The sequence below is a fragment of the Danio rerio genome, chromosome 9, assembly GCF_052040795.2.
Source record: "Danio rerio strain M-AB ecotype USA chromosome 9, GRCz13ab, whole genome shotgun sequence".
In the NCBI taxonomy this organism is placed as follows: Eukaryota; Metazoa; Chordata; class Actinopteri; order Cypriniformes; family Danionidae; genus Danio; species Danio rerio.
The window spans coordinates 52,718,991-52,745,000 of NC_141029.1; the positions used below are offsets into that span (position 1 = coordinate 52,718,991).

General features: G+C 36.1%; 2 protein-coding genes and 1 long non-coding RNA gene across 4 annotated transcripts in view; 2 read left to right on the plus strand and 1 right to left on the minus strand.

Annotated features, from left to right (window-relative positions):
• ifih1 (interferon induced with helicase C domain 1) overlaps positions 1-26,010 on the plus strand; it is a 751,550-nt gene that overhangs the window by 128,326 nt on the left and 597,214 nt on the right. The window lies entirely within an intron of this gene.
• fign (fidgetin) overlaps positions 1-26,010 on the plus strand; it is a 142,941-nt gene that overhangs the window by 20,915 nt on the left and 96,016 nt on the right.
• Positions 1,264-2,927, minus strand: LOC137496437 (uncharacterized). The gene is made up of 4 exons (XR_015500069.1): positions 2,832-2,927; positions 2,093-2,150; positions 1,914-1,980; positions 1,264-1,799 (listed from the first exon to the last, which is right to left on the minus strand). It is a non-coding gene; the product is annotated as an uncharacterized LOC137496437 (long non-coding RNA).

Genomic DNA, 26,010 nt, shown 5'->3' on the forward strand with positions numbered 1-26,010 from the left:
GCTCCGGCGGCGAGAGCGTCTAAACTCGCTACATTAATCTCGTACTTAAAGGAGCCGTTGCAGCATATCAGTTACATTCCTGCATAAGGCATGTTTTTAGCGTGAAAATGTTGCGCACTTCTTATCAAATTCATACAACAATGGAAGATCAAGTTGCATGTGGTGTGGCTTTGCTCTATTTATCCAATATGTGTCCATATGTCTGAAATATCCTGAAGCAGCAGTACTGTTTTGTACTGTCACATCGCGTGAGATTCCCGCTTTTTAAATATAAATTTATATAACATTAATGAACATCAGTAACTCGCCAGTAACTTATTTAATATATGTTCCTGTAAGAAAACATTGTAAATAATTGGAAATCCGGCGACCGCAATAATCAAACCCTTGGGAACAACTGTGGTCGGAACCAAAGTTCACAGGTCTGTGTTCCCTGAACTGCTATCAAGCGGTGGACGTCTTTATTCTGATTGCTTGCCGCCGAACTGCGTCATAGCTCATTACCATAAAGTTGACTTCATTTCATCTCTCCTCGACGCTCCCGCCGGCGAAGACGCGCCGCGCTGCTCCTCGCCGCTTATCGTCGCCTATCGCCGCCGGCTCTCATTGAAAATGAATGACTTCCGGCTACTTTGACGCTCTCGCCGCTTTTGGTGTGAACGTACGGTTAAAGTCACTGCTATTACCTCTCACATACAGTTTAGCTATATTTCAGAGAGATTGTGTCGAAATCTAGTTCTAAATCTAGCAGTTACAGCTTATTCCCGTTAATTAGACCAATTGAAAAATACTTCTGTTTAAAAACAAAACCTAAGCAATGTTTCAGATTAACTGCACTCAAAAAAATGATATGTTGGCGTTAATTAACTTTTTTTTGTCCACTGGTTCCACGTAACCGAGTTAAGTTACCTTTAAGAAAGAATATTAATTTTAGTGAACTTAAGTTAGTTACATAAAGGTAATGTAATGTTGTTTAGTTCAATCAACGTAACATTTATAATTTAGCTTTAATCAATGTAGTTATTTAAGTTCAATTATTCTAAAATTGATATTGTTATGTTTAACCAAATAAAAAAACTGTTTCCGTTTCATTGAGTTTATTCATTAGCATTTTTACAGTTTTACATATTTTCCAGCAATAAAATGATTATCAAAATCCAAATACTGTCTTAATCTGTATCTTCACTTATTACAATAAGTTAAAATATTAATACTATTAAAATAATAGTAATACAAGTATGAAGCAAATTAAAAACAATAAATGATTTACAAAAATATACTTAGAAAAATTAAGTCTTCTTTTGTAAACTATACTGTACCTTTTTTACACTGAAAAAGCAGATAACACCTCAGTTGTTCAAAGAAAGATTAACATTTTAAAGCAAAGTAACACGATCAGCACTACACCATAAATTAGACCAACCATCACAGAACATGCAATAGCTACACACATTCATCTCTCTGACACTTGCACCATTTATGCACATTTGCACCAGACACTTTCTTACAACCACTCCCTATATCTAAAAAACAAAAAAACAAAACATTGTGCATGAAGTCTGCTTCAAACAGGTGTGTGGGCTTGACAAACCACATGTAGAAGCATTCTTAATTCTTTTTTTTTTTTTTTTTATAATTAGCACATCTTGGATGTATTGCCTCTTCTTGTTGATTTCCTGAATGCGTCCTCAATTGTAAGTCACTTTAGACAAAAGAGTCTGCTAAATGTTAATGTAACTACTGTAGATTCATAAGGTGGTGTTGCCCATCAAGGTTTGCGCTTCATCATGCCCAGCATCCTAAAAAAGTCAGGTAAAAAAATAAAACATTTACCAACAGATCAAAGGTGAAAGGAGGATTTGGTTTAAGAGGAAAATACAAAATGTTTAAAAAAATAAAATAAAATAGCTTACCATGTACTCCCTCACTTAGGGGCTTTGAGGATGCATTCACACCTTTTTTTTTTCCACTGGTGATGTTCTAAATGACATGAAATGACAATTAGTAATTTACTAAATAATTAGTTAAAATTACTAGTAATTTTTACTGTACATCATTTTAATGTTTGTATAGGCATCTAAAGGCATAATACCTGGATGATCCACAGTCTCCTCAGCCAGATATGGGACTTTAGAGGTTGAGCTGTAAACCTGTGAGGGAGAAAATAGATGTGAGTGAGCAAAGATTTAAAATAATAAAATATAATAATATAAATAGCAAACTACTAAACTTAAAAATTAAAACGTGTTAGATGACCAAACAAATAAGCTTACATTAAATACTGTATGTCATCATGCTAGATGTCATCCTATTTAGGTGTCACAAATGCATTTTTGCTGATTTTTTTTTAAGTTAACAGGCTTAAATAATACAATTAGATAATATATAACAATGTGCCAACACCACATTTTAATTAATATTATGTAAGTTATCAAAACTAGCATTCAAACTCGACAAACTGCTAGACACTCATTTAAAATAAAGACCATCAAATCAAATAAAAAATCAAATCACTTTTATTGTCACATTATCAGCAGCACGTGTGCTATGATGAGTGAAAAGCTTAGACTATTCTAACATGACTATTCATTACTACCAACGTTTGCAACTTTATTTGGGGGGAGTTAATATATACCAAGTATAACATTTCACAGGAATGCAAAACACACTATACATTTATCTGTCTATAATGTGGAAAAGACTCAGGGAACATGGCAATTTCATAGCAATACTATACACAAACACAACATAGTATTACAAGAGAGTACATTTATGATTCAAATGTTGTCACAGCCTCAGTATAAATACATAAAAAGTAAAAAAAATCTCACCTGTGTGTCCACATTGGGGAAAGCTTTGTGCACGTTCTCAATTTGTACTGTAATCTTCATCTTTTGATTCCCATAATATGGCGCCGAACTGAGAGTGATCGTTGTGGTTTGAATCTTTTTACTTCCTGTGTTGTTTTGTAACTGCGCATGTGCAGATATTACTCCACCTATTAACCAAAATGCAGTACTACAGAAGCAACACAACTCCCTCTCATTCATGTTAATTAAGCGAGCTGTTTAAATGTGAAAACTTACTTTTTCAAATTTTTTCCAACACAACACTTTTATTTTTAATACACAAACATAAGCGGATTGTTTAATTTAAACATAGTTACATTCTTTGGACCAACTAAAGCCATAATTCATTTTTTTGAGTGTGTTGAATCAGAGTTAGAAGCAACTAAAAGATAGAAGTGATTCACTAAAATGAATCAGTATTGCCAGTTCTGAAGTCAAAATTTGATACATTGATCTCGTATTTAAAGGAGCCGTTGCAGCCTATCAGTTACATATGATACTTCTGTAAACACTTTATTCAATTTTGCAGAACTTGCTGATTAAGAGCTGAATCAGAGCTCAAAGCAACTAAACAATCACTAAAATTAATCAAACTTGCCAGTTCTGATATATTAAAGTCACTTCTATCACCTGTCAGCCATAGTATAAATTACAGAAATTTAATTAAGTTTAGATTTCTGGTAAATTTCTGTACTTTAATCTCTGTTATTTTACAGTATATTTCTGTAATTTAACTGCTATTATCTTATTGTTTATTTTCGCACCATAGCTGCCGGAAATAAATCGTAAAATTACGGATTTTTTTTTACAGTGTGTATTTCAGAGAGACTATGTAGAAATCTAATGTAAAATCTATGTAGACTAATTGTGGAAATCTAGCAATTATGGCTTATCCGTGTTTATTAGTGGAATAAATACTTCTGTTAATAATTTGTATGCAATGTTGCAGAATTACAGATGAATCAGAGTTGGACACAAATAAAAGCTTGAAGTGATTCACTAAAATGAATCATACTTGCCAGTTCTGAAGTATTAAAATCACTGCTATTACCTCTCACTTATAGTTAAGCTATATTTCAAAGAGATTGTGTTGAGTAGCAGTTACAGCTTATTCCCGTTAACTAGACTAATTGAAAAATACTTCTGTTTAAAAACAAAACCTAAGCAATGTTGCGGATTAACTGTTGAATCAGAGTTAGAAGCAACTAAAAGATAGAAGTGATTCAATAAAATGAATCAGTATTGCCAGTTCTGAAGTATTAAAATCGCTGCTATAGTTTAGCTATTTTTCTGAGAGATTATGTAGAAATCTAACGTAAAATCGATGTAGACTAATAGTAGAAATCTACTTCTAAATCTAGCAATTATGGATTTTTATCCTTAATTAGTAGAATTAAAAACTGTTTCTGCAAACACTTTTCAGGGTTCAACGCTGTTTTTTTAAACAGGTCCGATCGGGCCATTGGTTGAGATTTTTACTTGCCCTGCCAAAATTTTCACTGGCCCCACCAAGAAAAACCCTAAAAAGTTAATAGCTATTTCTTAGCCACATATTTTAAATAATGGCAAAATTATGCCTGTGAATCTAGAATTTAAACATTTTAAATATGTCAATAAATGTATAATGAGCAAAATTCTAGACTTTATGCAAATGAAAGAGCAGTATGAAAAATGTGCTGGTATTTTAATGCAATTCTAAATAATTTTTATAAAAATGGCTTGCCAAACTGACAACTGTTTCTTGTTTTTTTTGTTTATTTCAGTTTCTTAATTTTGTTCCCATGTAATTGTCTGCTTCTAAAAAAAAAACGTGCTCAACGTTACTGGCCGACAGGGGCCAGTAACAATCCTGTCTACTGTCCCGAGTGTCTTTCACGTTGGCCCTGGGCCACCGGGCAGTCCTTATTGTTGAGCCCTGCTTTTTAATGTAGTGTTGCAGATTAACTCTTGGATCAGAGTTGGAACAGAAGCCACCAAAAGTTTAAAGTGATTCACTAAAATGAATCAGTCTTGCCGGTTCTGAAGTATTAAAGTCACTGCTATCACCTCTCAGCTATAGTCGAGCTATATTTCAGAGAGACTGTGCAAACGCGACTCTCTATATTTGCTTCGTTTGTTTATTCTGATAGACTCGCTAACCCACTCAGGCTCTAAGGAAAAGCAAATGCTCTTTTGGTGTCTGAGGCGAGCAAGTTAATGCAGCGCCTGCGCTTCAAACAAACGATGTGAATTATTAGAACGGAACATAAGCGATGCTCTCATCCTTTCCTTTTTTGTTTCTGCCATTTCAAACAATGAGTCGGAGCTTTTGTTTTCGCCGTCCCTGGTCACTAAAGCTGTCTGGCTACATAAAGCGAAGTGGCAGCGCACTGTCTGCTGGGGATTGGTAGCGAACACTCAATCCCCTGGTGGGAAAAAACAGTTTTAGCAGCAGAACTGTTAATCTAGGCGGTGCGGCGCAGATTCTCCAGCGTTCCCACATTTGCTTGAGTAATTATCATACCCCCGGTGGCAAGGAGAGAGACATCGCCTTAAATCACTGATGTCTTCATTACTCTGTTTACATTTTAATTAGACATACCAAACTTTTTGATTTTTAATGGGCTTTGCAGAACGAGACGCGTTCTCTTCTTTAGTTGAAGGGAAATGGAGGAGACGTGCTGAGAGAGAACCTTGCACCTCAGCATGAAAGACAATTGGAGCTTTTCTGAATATTTAACGCGTGACAATAATTATTTCTGCTCTGACCTTTTGATTTTAAAGCTATTTGGTTTTTAAGTGCCGCCTACTTTTTGATGCGTTCGAATTACAACTGCCAGTTGCCCACTGTCTGCCGTTTTTGTTTTGATGGAAATTGGTGACAGGTTTCTGGATTTCTTGGTAGCAGATTAAGGCTCATTAGCCTTATTTAATGCGGTTTTAAACCTTTATGAGTGGTGTTGAATTCAAAAGAAGATATTATGGTTGCTTAAACCCATCTACTTCCATTGTAGGAAAGGAAAATTGACTATAGAAGTTAAAACGTTTTTGAAATAAAGTTCTTAGTTGGAAGAAAAGCAAACTATTGTTCCAAATCAAGACATGATGAGGTTATTTGTATATAAAATGATGGTGTATTGGACCGACCAGACTCACTCATGGTAGAGCTGCACGATTCTGGCTAAAATGAGAATCGGGATTTTTTTTGCTTTAAATAAAGATCACGATTTTCTCACGATTCTGTAGATGTAAAATAAAGGTATGGTAAAAACAAGCATATGGCACAACATCGATAATAATATTATGTGTAGGTCTACTGGTTTCTATAAATAATTCTATTCTACTTCTAATAATTCTGATGTTGAATTATTATGTTTGAGATTTATGCTTGCAATCTGTCATATTAGACAAATTTATTCACTGGTAAAATCAGACATTTGCTATTATCACATTATATTCAACAATATATAGGCTAGAGTAGTTATGGTGACATTGTAAACATTTATTTTCATGCACAACTGTGTTCGCTATGAAAGAAAAAACATAATAAATGCTTGTCGTAATCACAACTCTAAAATGCGATATAATCATTTAAATGAAGTGCACACTTTCGGTTTCATTTTGACTGCTAAGTGCTGTTCATACTTCGCGCGCGGCTCCCAAACGATCACTGTGCCACAAACTGAATATTATTTACAACTGTATTACCAGTTACTCGCAACATATGCAGGTTCTGTTCACTAAAGTTGATGCGCGCACGTTTATTATTAAGTAGAACAGCTCTGTGATAACAGCTCACGTGTGATTTCCCGGCCGCGAAAACATCATTATATGAAGAGAAAAATAACATTTTTTAGATGAATTATACCTTATAAATTCAGTATGTGACTCATTCAACATCATTTGGAGGTGTCAGTGTCACTGAGCAACGTGTGTGAAACAATGAAAAGACTCGTGCAGCCGCCTTTTCTTCTCTTCTGAACTTGAAAATATGATTGACAGAATCGTAGAAATGCTGGATTAAGATCGTCTAGAGCAAACTCCAATTGTCAAACTCAATTCCTGGAGGGCCGAAGCTCTGCACAGTTTAGTTCCAACCCTGCTCCAACACACTTACCTGTAGGTTTCAAACAAGCCTGAAGGACTCAATTAGTTTGATCAGGTGTGTTTAATTAGGGTTGGAACTAAACTGTGCAGAGCTGCGGCCCTTTTGGAACTGAGTTTGACACCTGTGGTCTAGGGGGTCGAATCGAGATCGCGATCTTTTAACGATTAATTGTGCAGCTCTAACTCATGGACATCTACTCAAAGGAGAAGTTGCTCCAAAATGTCAATCTTACAATAGCCTCCTTTTGATAAATTCGATTGTTGCTCGCCGTCTGGATGCAAATTGATGGCTGGTTTCCATATTTTTTAGTTGCAAATTAAGGCTCTGCCTTAAATTGACGGTTCACCCAAAAAATGGAAATTACCTCATTGTTTATGTGTTTTTAAACCTTACAAGTTTCTTTCTTTTTTTTTGGAGTTTCTTTCTGTTGAGCACAAATTAAGATGTTTTGGTTGTTGAAACCCATCTACTTCCATAGTTGGAACAACAAATGACTAAAGTTTTTGAAATCTCTTTGTTGGAAGAACTATTTGTAATATGTCAATATTACAATAGCCTACTTTTGAAAAACACACACTTAGGCCCCGTTTACACTTTCGTCTTAAGTTTTAAAATGGCATTTTAGAATAAAAACGATCCACGTCCACACTTTTACCTAGCATTTCTGAAAAGAAATTTCCATGCTATAACGCTGATATGCACATCATGTGACCACACACACACAAACACACAGTCTGGCATGCGCTTCAGCAGCATATGCGCACTTTTGAGCTCTAGGCAGTCAGTATTGGGGTGCTTTAAGCACAAAACCCCAGAGAGCAATGCACGTCAGACAGTTTATCAAGGATGTACCGCTGGATGGCGTCACTTTAGTTGTTAAACATGATATTTTATTAATCTTGTCTCCATCTAATGACTCTGCTCTCTTTTGTATTATATAAGGTGATGTGTTACAGCATTAATACACTGCTTTAATCTTTCACTTTTGCACTTGTACTTAGTAATTTTTGTGAAAACCTCAGATACTGTTGGTTGTGCAACTTTTTTTTTTTTTTTTTTTACTAACCAAAGTTTGTCGACGCCATTATAATGTCCAGGGCTTGACATCAACTTTTTTGATACTGTTGGTTGTGCAACTTTTTTTTTTTTTTTACCAACCAAAGTTTGTCGACGCCATTATAATGTCCAGGGCTTGACATTAACTTTTTTGATACTGTTGGTTGTGCAACTTTTTTTTTTTTTTTTTTTTTTTTTTTTTTTACCAACCAAAGTTTGTCGACGCCATTATAATGTCCAGGGCTTGACATTAACTTTTTTGATCACCAGCCACTGTGGCTAGTAGTTTACCAACATTATTAACCACTCGCCACTTTCTCTAGCCACAATTTTATTGTTGGGAAAATATATTTTATACACATAAATATGACTTTGACATGCTAAAACTACTTGATTTTGAGTTTACGTTATCTCTACATGCCTCCTTATTCATTTTACTTTTTGTGTGTCGTGTATGAGCAAATGGGTCAGGGTTTCATATATTAAAATGAGTTTTTATTCCACATGATTTTCAGAGCCTAAAATGAGGGATTTATACAATTTATCTCTGACCACACCAAACATAAACAATTATTTATTTCTTAGCCACAAATTTGAAATGTGTCAAAACAAGCAAAATATAGCTGAATACTATACTTTGTATTTAACAAAACATATGCACAGTCATATGTCCTGGCTAAACGTGCCAGATCACAGTTAACTACACATAAACGGGGAGTTAATCTCCTATTAAAGCAATGTTGTTGTAAAAAAATTATAATTAAACCATATTAACGCAAAAGAAAGCAGGTAAAAAACATACCATGTGATAATGAAAGGATGATCATGCACACATGGTTAATGTTAGACCCATAAATAATCTGTTCAAAGAGTGGTTAAAATGAAAGCTGCTTACAATAAGACAACTCTGGAAATCTTGAAAGTAGCAAGACTGTGGGTGCATGTTCATCTCTTTTTGTGCAGTCTATTTGAAAGAGAACCGATCGCATCAGTTGTGTTTCTAGACACAGTTGCTTCACAAAAGGAAACAGGAGCGCGCACGTGTTATAAACAGTCGGGTGCATCACCTCAGCTTTAAGCGAGAGTGATTATCCTCTCATTCGGTATTCGCCTGATTTGCTCGCGCAAAGTTGCGAACACAATTATTTTTGTCAGACGTGTTGCATCTCAATTCTAACGCCTGTTTCACACTGCAAGCGTCAGCGGCGCGTGAGCAGAGCGTGAGCAGTGCGTATGTCGAGCAGTAGCAGCACGCAGGCGTTTGCCTTTCACACCAGCTGCGTCTGCAGCGCGCAGTTCCTCGGCAGCTGCTGCAGAGATCAACCTATCTCTGTCTATTCTATCTAGTTACCCATGTCTCTCTATATACAAATACACCTTTTAAACTTTTCATCTGTCCAGCGGCAGAATAACAGCTCGTTAATTCATGCTCGTGCAGATGATGAGACGGACAAAAGTAACCAATTCATGCCATTCTTTTACTTATTTTCGTGTTGTCAGATTCACAGTGCAAACAGCTCCCGGTAGGAATAACTCGAGTGAACATAAAACAAAGCCGATTAAAACTTTCTTCCTCTGCTCAGCTGCACAGAACACAGCGAGCTCACATAATCCAGTATGCGTGTCGAACTACACTACCCACAATACACTTCGCTATGGACTACAAATCCCGTAAATATTCTATTTCCCCTCTCCTACAACACTAGTGTGCAACTTAAGCAAAACTGATACTAAAATTGTTTTACATTTGGTTTTGTAGTTCGGGCCTAAATAAATGTTGCCGTTTTTAATCGTTTTAAGTTCATTTGAATGACTATATGTATACCATTTGACGTTATCAACGTATTTATTGGGTAAAATTGCTACTTTTTACTGTCATTCATTGTGTTTTGGTCATTATCAATGCACTGTCACTTTAATTGAGCGTGAGCAGCGCGTCAAAAATAGACCCAGCGCCGAAACTATCGCTGCACTGCTGCTTCGGCGACGCTCACGCCTCGCTCTGACGCGCTGCTGCTGCGTGCGGTATGAAAGCTCTAATCTGTTAACATGGACGTCGAAAACACACGCGCTGCTCACGCTCTGCTCACGCGCCGCTGATGCTTGCGGTGTGAAACAGGCGTAAGATCGCATGTGCATGCATATTAGACCATCCTTATTGTCAAACCCTGCTTTTAACAATTGTTATCTGGGAAAATTCTTTTCAATCAGCCAAAGTGGCTAGTGGGAGTGTCTGTCTTACCCGCAACCGCCGAAATCTACCCGCATTTGGCGGGTTGGCAGGTGTTAATGTAAAGCCCTGATAATGACACAGATCACTCTGCCTATTCATGCCTATTCATGAGTCCCGCAGAAAGTGATTGACAGGTGACAATTTGTGTGTAACTTATCTTTATTTATTGATGATTTGGTTATGGGTAAAACAAAGACCATGCGGGTCACGTAGTTGAAATGGTAGGCTACAAATAATTAATTTTATTTTGAACTAATTCATTATTCATAAATAATTAATTCACCGGCGCCTACAATGACAATGCCATCGTCCATTGCGATGTTTCACATTAGACATCGTACGATCCCAAATTAGTCGACATCGCCCAACCCTAGTCCTGACTCTCTGTCGTCATTAAAAATCCCATGGCACTTCTAGTAAAGAGCAGGGGTGTAACCCCCGGGGTTCTGGTCAAAGTCCCTCAATTGGCCCTTACAATCATGGCCTCCCAATCATCCCCATCCTCCAAATTGGCTGTATCACTATCTCTCCACTCCACCAATAGCTGGTGTGTGCTGAGCGCACTGGCATTGTTGTCCTTTGGCAGCCGTTGCATCATCTAAGTGGATGCTGCACACTAGTGGTGGTGTGGAGAGACCCCCCCCCATGTTTGTGAAGTGCTTTGGGTGTATGGCCATACACTATAGATGCGCTTTATATACACACACACTACATTTTTGAGACTATCAAAAAAGGGGATACTATATGTTTTTGTGGTATTTGTAATACAGAAGTGTTATTTATCAAACAAGTACCAGTTTTTGCCATGAAATAAACTCTAATATGGCAATACAAACTGTTCTTTCTCTATAGAAGTCAATGGGTACAGGCTACCAGCATTTTTCAAACGGTCTACCTCTATGTACTACAGAAGAAAGACACTCAAATGTGTTTTGAACAAGGATGCGCAAATGAATGATCAGCTTTCGGGTGAATGATCCTTTTAATTATTTTCCCAGATTTCTGGTATCCGAAGTTCATTTTTGTTGTTGCAATTGGGGAATCTGAGGAAAAAACGATTAATTACAAAGTCACAGAAAAACCCGATGTCACCAGGTTTCGCTGGGCTTAGAATAGCAGGGGCAAGCAAGGATCGTCTGCAGCTTCTTTCCAACCGAGAGAAAAAAAACCCGTCCCTTTATCATTGAACAACCTTGAGAAACGAGACAAGCCGTTTTAGTCCTACTTCAAGACGTTTTGTTGTGCGTTCAGAGAGCGATTTCTGTGGCTGCTGAAGTGTCTGGAAATGCATAAGGATGACGAGCATTAGAGAAGTGAATGCAATAAAGAAGCCGCCATTGAACCGCAGCGAAAAGAAGCTCTCTTGTTGAGTAGGCCAAATGTGTTTTTCTGCTACCTTTCTTTTTAGTTGCATATATGCAACAAGTTCATTGTTGACTGTATGCGCGCACTCCATGGCTTTAGCTGACCCACAATACATTATGACACGCTCATCTTTAATAATAAAGTTATATGCGTGAAAACCTTGAATTAGCTCCGTCTGACAATTTGGAGTGTTTTAATAGATGATGTAAAGCACAAAAGCCGTTCGTCCCCTTTATTAAAGCCTTGGCTGGCTTCATTCTCACAGGCATCACTTTCTTTTATTGTAGGCCGCTAAAATCCCTTTCTCTAATTCATTATTTGATGTTTCGTGACATTTAAATTCATGCGAATTACCCTAAGCCGAGGAAAACATGGCGAGCGGGCGATCACAGTCATTTTGACGCTCGACTTGGAGAGGGAATTATATCATCTAATGAGAACGTAAAATTGTAATTAATGTCTTGAAATTAGCCTCTGAGAGAGAAAGAGAAAAAAAAATCACGTCCATTGATATGCATGGCAAGAAACATTCACCGATTTGAATGTAAGAGTCAATATTTTGGCTTCTTACCCCCCCCTCTCTCTCTCTCATTGAAGAGAAGAATAAAAAAAAATCCTTCAGGAATGATGAATTGAGTTATCACGTTCAGCAGCTAATTGTCTCAAATTGATATTTTGATGTACTACTAAAGATCACATAAAAGCAGTCAGATCTTAATTAGGCTGATGATCATGGGGAGACGTGAGCTATCGTGCAGACTTTCCCGGCGCTCTATCCGTCCTCGGCGGAGCGCGGCTGGCTGACAGGTTGGCGTCGTGCCAAGGATTGATAGGAGAAACCTTGAGTGTGGCGTAGAGGAGCCGTGTGTGAGCGCAGATGGGGGGATAGAGAAGTGTTGTGGAGGTTTTGAGGCGTCTGGCCTGAGGAAGGACACTGGATTGAGCATCGCAGCCGTACTGAAGCTTCGCTGGCTTTAGGGGTTGAGATTTTGGGTGGGTGGTGCACTGAAAAAGATGATTGAATTGAATTTACCACATTTTTTTTTTTTACATAAATTACATGGTTGCAAACATCAATTGGGGATGAATTTAAACAAACTAATTTGAATGTAATTGGATGTACTTTGTTTAAATTTAACCCATAGTAGTTGTTTGCAACCACTTACAAGTGAAAAAAAAGTTCAAAATTTGGGTCCCACTTTATATTAAGTGGCCTTAACTAATATGTACTTACACCGGAATTAATAGTTTGTTTCAATGTACTTTATGTGTAAATACATGTATTTATTGTGTACTTATGCTTGGTTAAATACCTGTATGTATTTACATCTGTAATTAACTTCTGTAATTACATCTGTAAATACACTGTTGACCATCCCTTACACCTTAACCCACCCTTTAACCTACCCATGCCACCAAACCTGTCCATAACCCAACCTCTATCCCAACTCAAAAGCACCACAAGTGTTCTCAAATACATTATGAACACGGTAAGTACATTGTATCTATTTTTTGATGTAAGTACATAGTAGTTAAGGACACTTAATATAAAATATTTTATATACTGGGCAAATATTAATCGTGATTTTTATATATATATATATATATATATATATATATATATATATATATATATATATATATATATATATATATATATATATATATAAAGAGCATCCGCTGCATAAAACATATGCTTGATAAGTTGGCGGTTCATTCCGCTGTGGCGACCCCAGATTAAAGGTACTAAGCCTAAAAGAAAATGAATGAATGAATTAATGATTGATATATGATGCTAGCTGTAATTTTATGACATTGTTGCAGTTCATACTACAAATCCAGCAAAAAAAAAAAAAACAATATATTTTTATATTTATATATATATATATATATATATACACAAAACCATTTGGCCATAACTTTTTTTATTTAATCCAGTAAAATGAGGTATGGAAACCGAAATTTCCACATAGAAAATATTTAAAAATTCAAGACTAAAACATGTTCCAAATGTCATTTTCTTTCACTATAAAAACTTTTAAATATTTCTCAACAATTTTGAAGTTGCATTACTCAGTAATTAGATAGTGTGATCTAGAAAAACAGGCATTTTTTTACTTACTGCATTATTTGCATTTTAAGACATTTCTGAAAACTTGCCAGGCATTTGTCTTAATTTGCTGTAATTAGTCAACAGATGAAAGTGTTTTACCTTAAGTACATAAGTAGCCGGATTTACCAGTCATTTAAATGTTTTGAAATTGTTAGAAATTGCCTTTCATGATTGTTAAGCTGTAGGTCAACGCTTACCCTAAAAATGTAGTTAATCCAATGATTATTGTTTTCAGTGTGCCATTCCATACTTATCAATTGTATAATGTAGTCTTATTCCATGGTCTTTTAAAATTCTTGATTCTGATTGGCTGTAGGCTGTGCATTATCTTCGTAAAAATGCACCGGTAGTTCTAGCCAGTTTTGATCACAATTCGAAATAAACGAGCTTATCCCAAAAGTCTACAATTACCATAGCAACCCACATGCGCTGCACAGGAAACTGAAGAGGACTGTTAAAAGCAGACAGGAATCCGCAAAGTTTGGAAAATACTCATAAATTATGCCACAAAATCAAGTTTTAAGAGTTTTTCAAGCGAGAATATAGTTATTTTAAAGTCAAATCGGCAGTCTATGTATAAGGATAGCGCGTGTTAGCGAGCTTGTCATATAATTAATCTATTCTGTATTTAACGGTCAGTCTTTGGACTTTTGAACCTGTTATTTGTTTTCGGGTGTATTTTTTTTTTGGCAGATTGCAGAGGTAAGTTTCAGAATTAATTTATGACTGTAAATAATGTAATATTACATTGATCCAGCATGTTTGGCTGATTGCTTTTGTTTTAAAGAAGATAAATGAAGCAGAATGTTCTCGTGCCTGTCCAAAAAACTTTTTTTTTCTTTGCTTAATTTCCCTACAAATTTTATAGCAAAGATTTCTAAAATAGGCTTTGGCTGCTTTCTCTTTAATGCATCTTACGTGCCCTTGAACTGGCGTTTCATAAAATAATTCACAGCTTTGTAAATGTTTTATGTCATGTGTATAGACTTGTATAGATTAATGTGTGTTAATAATAACGTTATTCTACTTAAAGCAGCGATCGCGGTCTTTTTGTTAGGTCAATTCTATGAGATCAGTTTACCTAGCCTAATATTCTGATTCGAAAGAGGCATAACAACACGATTTATTAACTTGAGATGTTCAAAAATACTTGTTAAAGGGATTTTTTATAAAAACAGCATGTTTACCAGTTAAACTCCGCGGACCCGGTACAGGGTCCGTGACATCATCGACTTTCGCATTAAGATTTAAAGGGCTACCATTGCACCAGACCCCCGTAAGTGGTTTGGTTTGAAAGTGTAGAATCTATATTTTATGCACATATGCATCACTTTGGTTTTTATTTTACTGTACAAAAGTTATTTACACTTAAATACACAGTATTTTGCATACCTGAGCTGGGTATTTAAAATTGGTTCATTTTCATATGGCTCATATATGACACATGTACAAGTTACAGCTCAAATGGAAGATCTTGCCGGTGCTCATACGGTTCTAGCATTCCTTTTACTGAATTATATTCACATATCAAAGTTTTCGAATGAATCGATGTGTTTCTATGGCGTAGAAGTGAAAACAATACATTTATGATCAATAAGCAGCCCCAGATAGCACAGACAGCTGTCATCTCTTACCTTATGCTGTGCTCTTCAGGGCCATTTCTCCTCTGTTTTTGAGGTGATGTGCATAAGTAATCCTTTTATATGTCTGATGTGGTCCAAACACAGTGAATTATGTTTAATCAAACAAAAGAATAGTGAAATATGAAAACAATGATCGCTCCCTGTGGCTTGTACAGCACCTCTCATCAGTTGGAATACAATAACTTTTGCATCGATTATGGTGGAGACATTTTTCTTTTTTCCTATGATTACAGACATGTGCAGGAACCACCAAAACTAATTACAGCACGCTAGACCACACAGAAGCTAAAAGGTACACTTTCAAATTTGAGTTTATAAAAAAATACAAAAAGCGCCTCTTTTTGGGTGTTTATTATAACACAGACAACATATACAGATATTTTAAACAGTTTCAATAGTGTTTTATGAAAAAAAAAAACGAATGTGGTCCTTCGCCTCCACATTGTGCATTAAAATCCTTTAGTGCACAGAAAGCCGTTGATTATCCCTTACTTGTAGTAGAATTGTAAGATCCTATTAATGATATTTGTAGGTTAAAAATGCTACACTCAATTTATTTGTATTTATTTTTGCTGCTTGTTCAGACTGCTTATGTAAAATGAGCTGATCAACACAATTCGGTTTTTTTTGGGACAACTTGATTATTTTATGTTCAGTCCACTAAAATGTGTAAAATCAATTATGTTAACTTAATAGATTTGTGTTAGAACAACATGACAGAATTATGTTGGGCATGTTTTTACACTGTGATGTGTGTTGGGACACACTGTAAAACGTAATTAGTTACTTAAAGTGAGTAAACCAGGTTGACTTTACAAAAATAGTGTTGTTAAACCTATTGTAACTTGGAACCATTGAGCTGACTTAATTTTTATAACTATGCTTATTGTACTCACTTTTAAAGTCAACAAATCCTTTTTTTACAATGACAAACTATTTTACAATGTCTCTCTTTAAATAATTACCGCAGTTATTACAATATTACATAATTGGTGCTTCATTAAGTCTATAAAATCTACAATTATGGCCTGTTTTGAATTTAGAAGATATACTGGAGTCTGGAGGAGCAAATTAATTTTAGTTACTGTCATTTTGCTAGACAAAGAAAAGCTGAAAAAAAAAACAAATATAATAAATGTGTATTGGAAAAAGTCATTAGTTTACTTTTATTTTTAAAAAAGTGAATACAACTTGCATAATAATCAAAATTAAGTCAACTTAACAGTTCCAAATTACAATGGGTTTACTTAGATTATTTTTGTAAAGTCAACTTGTTTCTTTTAAGGCAGTTTGTTCACTCACTTTAAGTAACTAATCACTTTTTACAGTGCAACATGAAGGAATTGAGTCCACTTTAAAAAAAAAATTCAAATGTAAGTGAATTGGACATAAAACAATTAAGTTGTCCCAAAAAAACCTCAAGAATTGTGTTGTTTCAGCTCATTTTAAATAAGTAGTTTGAACATGCAGCAAAGCAGTGCAGTGTAGCAGCCATCGACAAACCAATTCCCTGCAAACAGACTTAATGATGTGTTTATTTCTATGCCATAATCTTCGAAAGCTTAAACGAACTGGACAGCTGCCTGCAGAGCTCCATCATGTCCGCGATCTCCATTAGGGGCCGGTTTCAGGTAGTAAAGCCACCAGAATGTGTGGCTGCTGAGGTGGCAGGCTGGCTGTGCTAATGATGGGTGCTAATGTAATTAGCTCATCCCAGCAGTCTGCAGAGCTGCGCTTTTCAGCTGTCGCGCTCACCAGCTCACCGCTGACCCCGACTCACCCCAGCCTTTCACGGCCTAGCTCTCTCTCATAGGCATTACCCTGCATTTAGTGCCCCGAAGGGCTGACAGCCTCGCCATTTGTTGATTTTTGGCTCCATAAGCAATGTGCATTTTCTTGCTGAAGTGTATGGGAAATTATTGGATCGACTGTGTTTACTTTAGTAATGGACACATGGCTGGAGTTACTGTGTGAACGATTCATTGGCTCCATAACGATGCTTGACTGTTATATGATCGAAATACTTTTGCAGTCTTTTGAGTTTGCTTAGAATATAAGCTGATTTTACGATGCACAAGTATAAAAGAGTAAAAAACACTGTTTCATATCCTAAAGTACACAACCTTAACCATATAGCAGTGTTTCTCAACCACGTTCCTGCAGGTCTCCTTTGTCACACTCATTACAGGTCTTTCAATCTCTCCTTGATGATCTGAATCAGGTGCGTTTGGTAAGGAGAAATGGGAAATGTGCAGAGCTGGTTGTCCTTCAGGAACATGGTTGAGAAACACTGCACTATTGCATTAATATTCAGAAATCTGAGGCATATATACAATTGATTATGCTATAATCCACCATTTCTCCCAAAATATTGATGTTTATTAATCATTCCAGTATTTTCTACTACATATTTTTTATCATCCAATATCCTGTTTCACTTTGAAATACATACAACTTCATAAGCAGAATGGGAAAACTCTGTTTTATATCCTTTAGTACATAACCTTAACCCTAAAGCAGTGTTTCTCAACCACGTTCCTGGTGGACCACCAACACTGCATGTTTTAGATGTCTCCTTTTTCTGTCACACCCATTACAGGTCTTTCAATCTCTCCTTGATGATCTGAATCAGGTGTGTTTGGTTAAGGAGATATGGTAAATGTGCAGAGCTGCTTGTCCTCCAGGAACATGGTTGAGAAACACTGCACTAAAGTATCAATATTCAGAAACTCGAGGCATATATGCAATTGATTATGCTATAATCCACCATTTCCCCCAAAATATTGATGCTTATTAATCATTCCAGTATTTTCTACTACATATTTTTTATCATCCAATATCCTGTTTCACTTTGAAATACATACAACTTCATAAGCAGAATGGGTAAACTCTGTTTTATATCCTTTAGTACACAACCTTAACCCTAAAGCAGTGTTTCTCAACCACGTTCCTGCAGGACCACCAACACTGCATGTTTTGGATGTCTCCTTTGTCTGTCACACCCATTACAGGTCTTTCAATCTTTGCTTGATGATCTGAATCAGGTGTGTTTGGTTAAGGAGACGTGGCTAATGTGCAGAGCTGGTTGTCCTTCAGGAACATGGTTGAGAAACACTGCACTAAAACATCAATATTTAGAAATCCGAGGCATATATACAATTAATTATGCTATAATCTACAATTTTCCCCAAACTATTGTTGCTTTTTGATCATTTCAGTATTTTGTACTACATATTTTCACAATCCAATATCCCAGTTCACTTTAAAATACATAAATGAATAAGTAAAATGGGTAAAAACACTGTTTCATATCCTTTAGTACACATCCTTGACCCTAAAGCAGTGTTTCTCAACCACGTTCCTGGTGGACCACCAACACTGCATGTTTTAGATGTCTCCTTTGTCTGTCACACCCATTACAGGTCTTTCAATCTCTGCTTGATGATCTGAATCAGGTGCGTTTGGTTAAGGAGATATGGGAAATATGCAGAGCTGGTTGTCATCCTGGAACATGGTTGAGAAACACTGCACTAAAACATCAATATTAAGAAATCCGAGGCATATGTACAATTGATCACGCTATAATGTGCCTCTTTCCCAAAGTATTGATGCTTATTGATCATATTCCAATATGTTTTAGCTCTCCACCATACACGCATAACAACAACACGTTTGCTGAAAGTCCCATAAATTATTAACCTGCGAATTAGCATAAAAGGACATCACCGAAAACTGCTGTTGGCATGGATCCTATGAAGTGCCCTTCATTCACGCCCTTCAACACAGATAATTATGGAATAGATGTAAATTTCGTGAATTTAATTGTAGAAATTGTATTGTATGCAAATGTGTATGTTAATACACAAGCGTTAGGCCACTCGGATTTTTAACTTGGCCCTCTCGACGTCGAGTGTGAAGATCAAATCAAGCAAATTAGAAGCAGAACGAGATCAAAATCTAGTTGTTTTTAATTGTACATTCGGTGGTGTAATTGCTGCTAAAAAACAAAAGACTTCCCTTTTGTGCTTTAGTTGATTAATATGTGGAACGTTTAGTGTTTAGAGGCCTAGCAGGAGTGGATTATAATGATCATTCCCTTGGGCTTAGGCTCGGTTTTATTTTTTAGGATGTCTGAGCAAACCCCCACCCCATCTTCAGCACATGCACACCCACCCTTTCCTTTTTTCACCCCGTTCAGCAGGCGTTAAGGATGACCCTGTTTCCTCACTCCTAAGTAGAACCAATTTGGTTTGGAATGAGCCTGAAGGTTTCTCTTAATGAGATTCCCATATGAACCGCCACATTTCCACAGAGGCTCTTTGCGGATCTTCTCTGTGACATTTGTTTGTGAAAAAGCTGACGTTCTCGGCTCACACTTTCGGAGTTTTGTTGGAGACGTTTGGCTTGCGTTTGGTGTTTCTGTTTATTTGTTGAGCATTTTGGTTGATTTGGTGCAATGGGGATGCACACTTTTACTCAGTTATTGGATTTATTTGTTACAAGTTGACTAACAGACTTGATTTCCAGCACTATGCTCCAGTTTGCTTGTTTTTTTATTTGTCAGGTTTCTTAAGTTTTAAATGCATCCACTTAATGGGATTCCCATATGAACCGCCACACTTCCACAGGCTTGCAGATCTTCTCCGTCACATTTGTTTGTGAAAAAGCTGACGTTCTCGGCGCACACTTTTGGAGTTTTTTTGGAGGCGTTTGGCTTGCATTTGGTCATCTGCACAAATTAAAAAAAATGCTTTTGCTGCTGAAATGACACAATTCTTAAGTTTTTTTGGGACAACCTAGTTGTTTTATGTTTAATCCACTTCAATTTGTAAACAGTTAAGTTAACTTGATCGAGGAAATTGTGTGGAACTCAACATTTTTTACAGTGCACTAAAAGAAATGTTTGTTGTTTGGTCAATCGGCTTATTTAAAATGATTTGAAACGACACTATTCTTGAGATTTTGTTGGGACAGCTCAATTGTTTAATGTTAAATTCACTTTAATTAGTAAAAAAGCTAATAAGTTTACTTAATTCCTTCATGCTGTCCAACACAAATCGACTGTGTGGAACATCATTTTACAGTGTGTGTTTTCAGGCTTTTGCTGATCATTATAGTTGATTTGATGCTGCAGGGGTGCACAGTTTAACACAGTTTTTTTAAATTGATTTATTTGTTACAAGTTGACTAACGGACTTGATTTTCAGCACTATGAATCAGTTTTTTGTTTGTCGGGTTGCTAAATTTTTAAATGCATCCACTAAATGAGATTCCCATGTAAACCGCCACACTTCCACAGGCTTGCAGATCTTCTCCGTCACATTTCTTTGTGAAAAAGCTGACGTTCTCGGCTCACACTTTTGCAGTTTTGTTGGAGACGTTTGGCTTGCATTTGGTCATCTGCACTAAAAAAACGTTTTTGCTGCTGAAATGACACAATTCCTGAGGTTTTTTTGGGACAACCTAGTTGTTTTATGTTTAATCCACTTCAATTTGTAAACATAAATAAGTTAACTTGATCGATTTGTGTTGGGACAACATGAGGAAATTGTGTGGAACCCGACATTTTTTACAGTGTGCACTAAAAGAAATGTTTGTTGTTTGGTCAAACGACTTATTTAAAATGATTTGAAACGACACTATTCTTGAGATTTTGTTGGGACAGCTCAATTGTTTAATGTTTAATTCACTTTAATTAGTAAAAAAACTAATAAGTTTACTTAATTTCTTCATGCTGTCCAACACAAATCGACTGTGTGGAACATCATTGCAGTGTGTGTTTTCAGGCTTTTGCTGATCATTATAGTTGATTTGATGCTGCAGGGGTTCACAGTTTAACACAGTTTTTTTTAAATTGATTTATTTGTTATGTTGACTTACGGACTTGATTTTCAGCACTATGAATCAGTTTTTTGTTTGTCGGGTTTTTAAAATTTTAAATGCATCCACTAAATGGGATTCCCATATGAACCGCCACATTTCCACAGGCTTGCAGATCTTCTCCGTCACATTTGTTTGTGAAAAAGCTGACGTTCTCGGCTCACACTTTTGGAGTGTTGTTGGAGACGTTTGGCTTGCATTTGGTCATCTGCACTAAAAAAACGTTTTTGCTGCTGAAATGACACAATTCCTGAGGTTTTTTTGGGACAACCTAGTTGTTTTATGTTTAATCCACTTCAATTTGTAAACATAAATAAGTTTACTTGATCGATTTGTGTTGGGACAACATGAGGAAATTGTGTGGAACCCGACATTTTTTACAGTGTGCACTAAAAGAAATGTTTGTTGTTGTTGTTGTTGTTGTTTGGTCAAACGACTTATTTAAAATGATTTGAAACGACGCGATTCTTGAGATTTTGTTGGGACAGCTCAATTGTTTAATGTTAAATTCACTTTAATTAGTAAAAAAACTAATAAGTTTACTTAATTTCTTCATGCTGTCCAACACAAATCGACTGTGTGGAACATCATTTTACAGTGTGTGTTTTCAGGCTTTTGCTGATCATTATAGTTGATTTGATGCTGCAGGGGTGCACAGTTTAACACAGTTTTTTTAAATTGATTTATTTGTTACAAGTTGACTAACGGGCTTGATTTTCAGCACTATGAATCAGTTTTTTTGTTTGTCTGGTTTTTAAATTTTAAATGCATCCACTAAATGAGATTCCCATGTAAACCGCCACACTTCCACAGGCTTGCAGATCTTCTCCGTCACATTTGTTTGTGAAAAAGCTGACGTTCTCGGCTCACACTTTTGGAGTTTTGTTGGAGACGTTTGGCTTGCGTTTGGTCATCTGCACTAAAAAAACGTTTTTGCTGCTGAAATGACACAATTCCTGAGATTTTTTTTTGAGACAACCTAGTTGTTTTATGTTTAATCCACTTCAATTTGTAAACATAAATAAGTTAACTTGATCGATTTTTGTTGGGACAACATGAGGAAATTGTGTGGAACCCGACATTTTTTACAGTGTGCACTAAAAGAAATGTTTTTTGTTGTTGTTGTTTGGTCAAACGACTTATTTAAAATGAGCTGAAATGACACAATTTTTGAGATTTTGTTGGGACAACTCAATTTTTAATTTTTTAATTAGTTAGTTTTATTTTTTTCAATTTTTTAATTCACTTTAATTAGTAAAAAAAACTAATAAGTTTACTTTTTCACCTTAATTTCTGTTGAGCACATGAACCAAATGGCAAAAAGCACTGTTTAAGAACGCGTTCAACTGCGCTCAAATGAAAGCGGGAAATGGGAAAGCGTTTTTAAGTTCAATATCGGTTGGTACCGAATTCCAGTATCGAGATAACACTACTTTCTAATCACACATGTGAAGCAAAGAATGTCTGGCTTTGATTAAGCAAAAAAATATGCTTGTGTACCTCCTATAAAGTCAGATTCATTCATTTTCTTGTAGGCTTAGTCCCTTTATTAATCAGGGGTCACCACAGCGGAATGAACCGCCAACTCATCCAGCACGTTTTTACACAGAGGGTGCCTTTCCAGCCGCAACCTATCCCTGGGAAACATCCACACACACTCGTTCACACTCATACACTACGGACAATTTAGCCTACCCAATTCACCTGTACCGCATGTCTTTGGACTGTGGGGGAAACCGGAGTTGAGATCTGCGCAGGACAAAATTTTGAATCCCGCTCCCGCCAGGTTTTAGCCCGAACCGGACCGCTTCCGCTTATATTCAGCATTTGTTGTCCCGCTGCCCGCCCCGCCCCGCCCCGTTTTCTACCCGCCGCGCCCGATTCCGCTAAAGAGCGGGGTAGAACAAAACCGAAAACCACCCAGCTATACACAGTCCAGACAGCCTATGACAAGCTGTCTGTATAAACAAACACACACACACACAGTCACACACACACACACACACACACACACACACACACACACACACAGCAACAAACAAGCTAAACACAGCATTGCGCTGTCTCATTTACACACATACACACGCGTGCTCGCTCGGTCGGGAGTCAGGAGCAACATAGCTAGACGGCCCGCTCCCGTCCCAAATTTAACCCGTTACCGACCGCTCCCGCGCTTTATTCGGAAATTTATTCCTGTGCCGCAGAAATCGGGGAATGCAGACCTCTAAACCGGAGCACCTGTCGGAAACCCACACGAACACAGGGAGAACATGCAAACTCCACACAGAAACGCCAACTGACCCAGCTGAGGCTCGAACCATCGACCTTTTAGCTATGAGGTGACAGCACTACCTAATGTGCCACTGCATCACCCAAAATCATTTTCACTGCATCAAAACAAAACAAACGTTAATAATTCAAAGATGGTGTTTTAATACACGCACCGATGCTGCCAGATGTAGGTGAGAGTCGTCCCCTTTAAGAGAGGGTTTGCTATGTAAAGCATGTTTAGGATCTGGCCTATTTGACGATCCCTTTAAATGTCCACATGGAATTGCGTTAATTTAAAAGAGGAAGAGCTCATATAGAGTTCAGCATCATCCTTGAGCTTTATGAGGGCTGGCACCTCTTTTGTGTTCATTATCGTGAAATCACCTCGGGGAGGAATGTTGACTTTTCACCGTCCAGAATAGCTGCTAATGTGCTGTGTAACACTCATGTACGCGAGCGCAGACAGTTTGACTGAGGAAACAGCGGCGTTTCCAGCATTACACACTAGGCCTGTCACAATAATCAATGTATTGACTTATCGCACAACACATGGACGTGACCTCAATCATTTTTGGCGATTCAATATATATCGGCCATACCTCTAGCAACATTTTAGCTGATTGTGTAGCATCTCTATCTCTATTGCTGGCGTCAGTGTCAGTATGGTTAATATACACGGTAGTATTTACTAAAAATTAGTTTAGTTTATTTTAATGTGAGTGATTGATAGAAATAGATCTGGTAGCAGATATTGTAGCCTCGGTTACTTTTATTACCCTGCACTTTTGTTTTAACATTTATTATTATTTATTTATTTAGGATATACCTTTTCACGTTCTGACTCTAGTGCCTCATTATTAAACTGTTAAAATGACTATAATTTACTAAAATCTTCTTAAGAATGAAGTATTGAAATGAATGATATGTTTGTCTTAATCATATTAAAACAGCACAATCCATACTCCTCTTTATGTCTCCAATACTAGATTTGACACCATTGTTCGGATCTGCTGAAGTATACAAGCTGTGCTTTAGAGAAAGAGGCGCATATCATCATCTGCATTTGTTAACGATGCAATATTCACATCTTTGGATAAGTTACACTTCATGCCAATAATCTAGAGCGCAATGCTATCTAGTGTTTATTGTAGATTTTAATTTTTTTTATTTTATTCTTACAAAATCTTTTTTTCTTTCGTTCATTTGTTCATTTTATTTATTTATTTATTTATTTGTTTATTTATTTATTCCATTAATTGTTCATTCAATCATTTATTTATTTACTCATGTTTTTATTCATTCATCTGTTCATTTATATATTCATTAATTTGTTTATTAATTTATTTATTCATTAATTTATTTGTTCATTCATTTATTCATTAATTAATTCATTTATTGATTTTATTTATTCATTAATTTATGTACTTTAATTCATTATTTGTTTATTCGTTTATTTATTCATTTATTTTATTTGTTCATTTGTTCGTTCGTTGATTCATTCATTGATTAATTTGTTTAATTATCTATTCATCCATTTATTTGTTTATTTTGTTAATTAATTTATTTGTTCATTAATTTTATTTCATTTATTCTATTTGATTTATTTTGATTCATTCATTCTTTCATTCATTTATTCATTCATTCATTCATTCATTCACTCATTCATTCTTTATTTCATTAATTCGGTTATTTTATTAATTGATTAATTTATTTATTCATTACTTAATTTTTTAAATTATTTAATTAATGAACTTGTTTCTTTATTCATTCATTCATTCATTCATTCATTCATTCATTCATTCATTCATTCATTCATTCATTTTATTCTCATCCTGAAAAATAAATCTTCCTGATTTTAATGCCCCCCAAAATCCTCTCGCCTCTTTTGTTTCCATTATTCATTCCAGAAAAAAAAAAAAAAATCTAAAAATAAAAAGTTCTGCTTACCGAGTCTGGATGTAGACTTGAAAAATAATTTTGTGTCTGATGAAATTTATGTGGAGCCAAGTCAGTGATTTATGCAAAAGAAAAAAAAAAACCTCAGCTTGGAGTGTGTAGGAGGCCTGTGCATCGCACCCTGTGTGTGTGTGTGTGTGTGTGTGTGTGTGTGTGTGTGTGTGTGTGTGTGTGTGTGTGTGTGTGTGTGTGTGTGTGTGTGTGTGTGTGTGTGTGTGTGTGTGTGTGTGTGTGTGTGTGTGTGTGTGTGTGTGTTTGTGTGTGTGTGTGTAAAGAATTAGTTGCCCTTCTGTGATTTATTTGTTTGTTTATTTATTTATTATTATCAAATATTTTCCAAATGATGTTTAACAGAGAAAGGAAATGTTCGCAGTATGTCTGATAGTATCTTTTCTTTTGGAGAAAGTCTCATTAGTTTTATTTCAGCTAAAATAAAAGCAGCTTTTAATTAAAAAGAAATAATAATAATTTAAGGTCAAAATTATTAGCCCCCTTAAGCAATATTTACTTTTCAATAGTCTACAGAACAAACCCCTTGTATACAATGACTTGTCCAA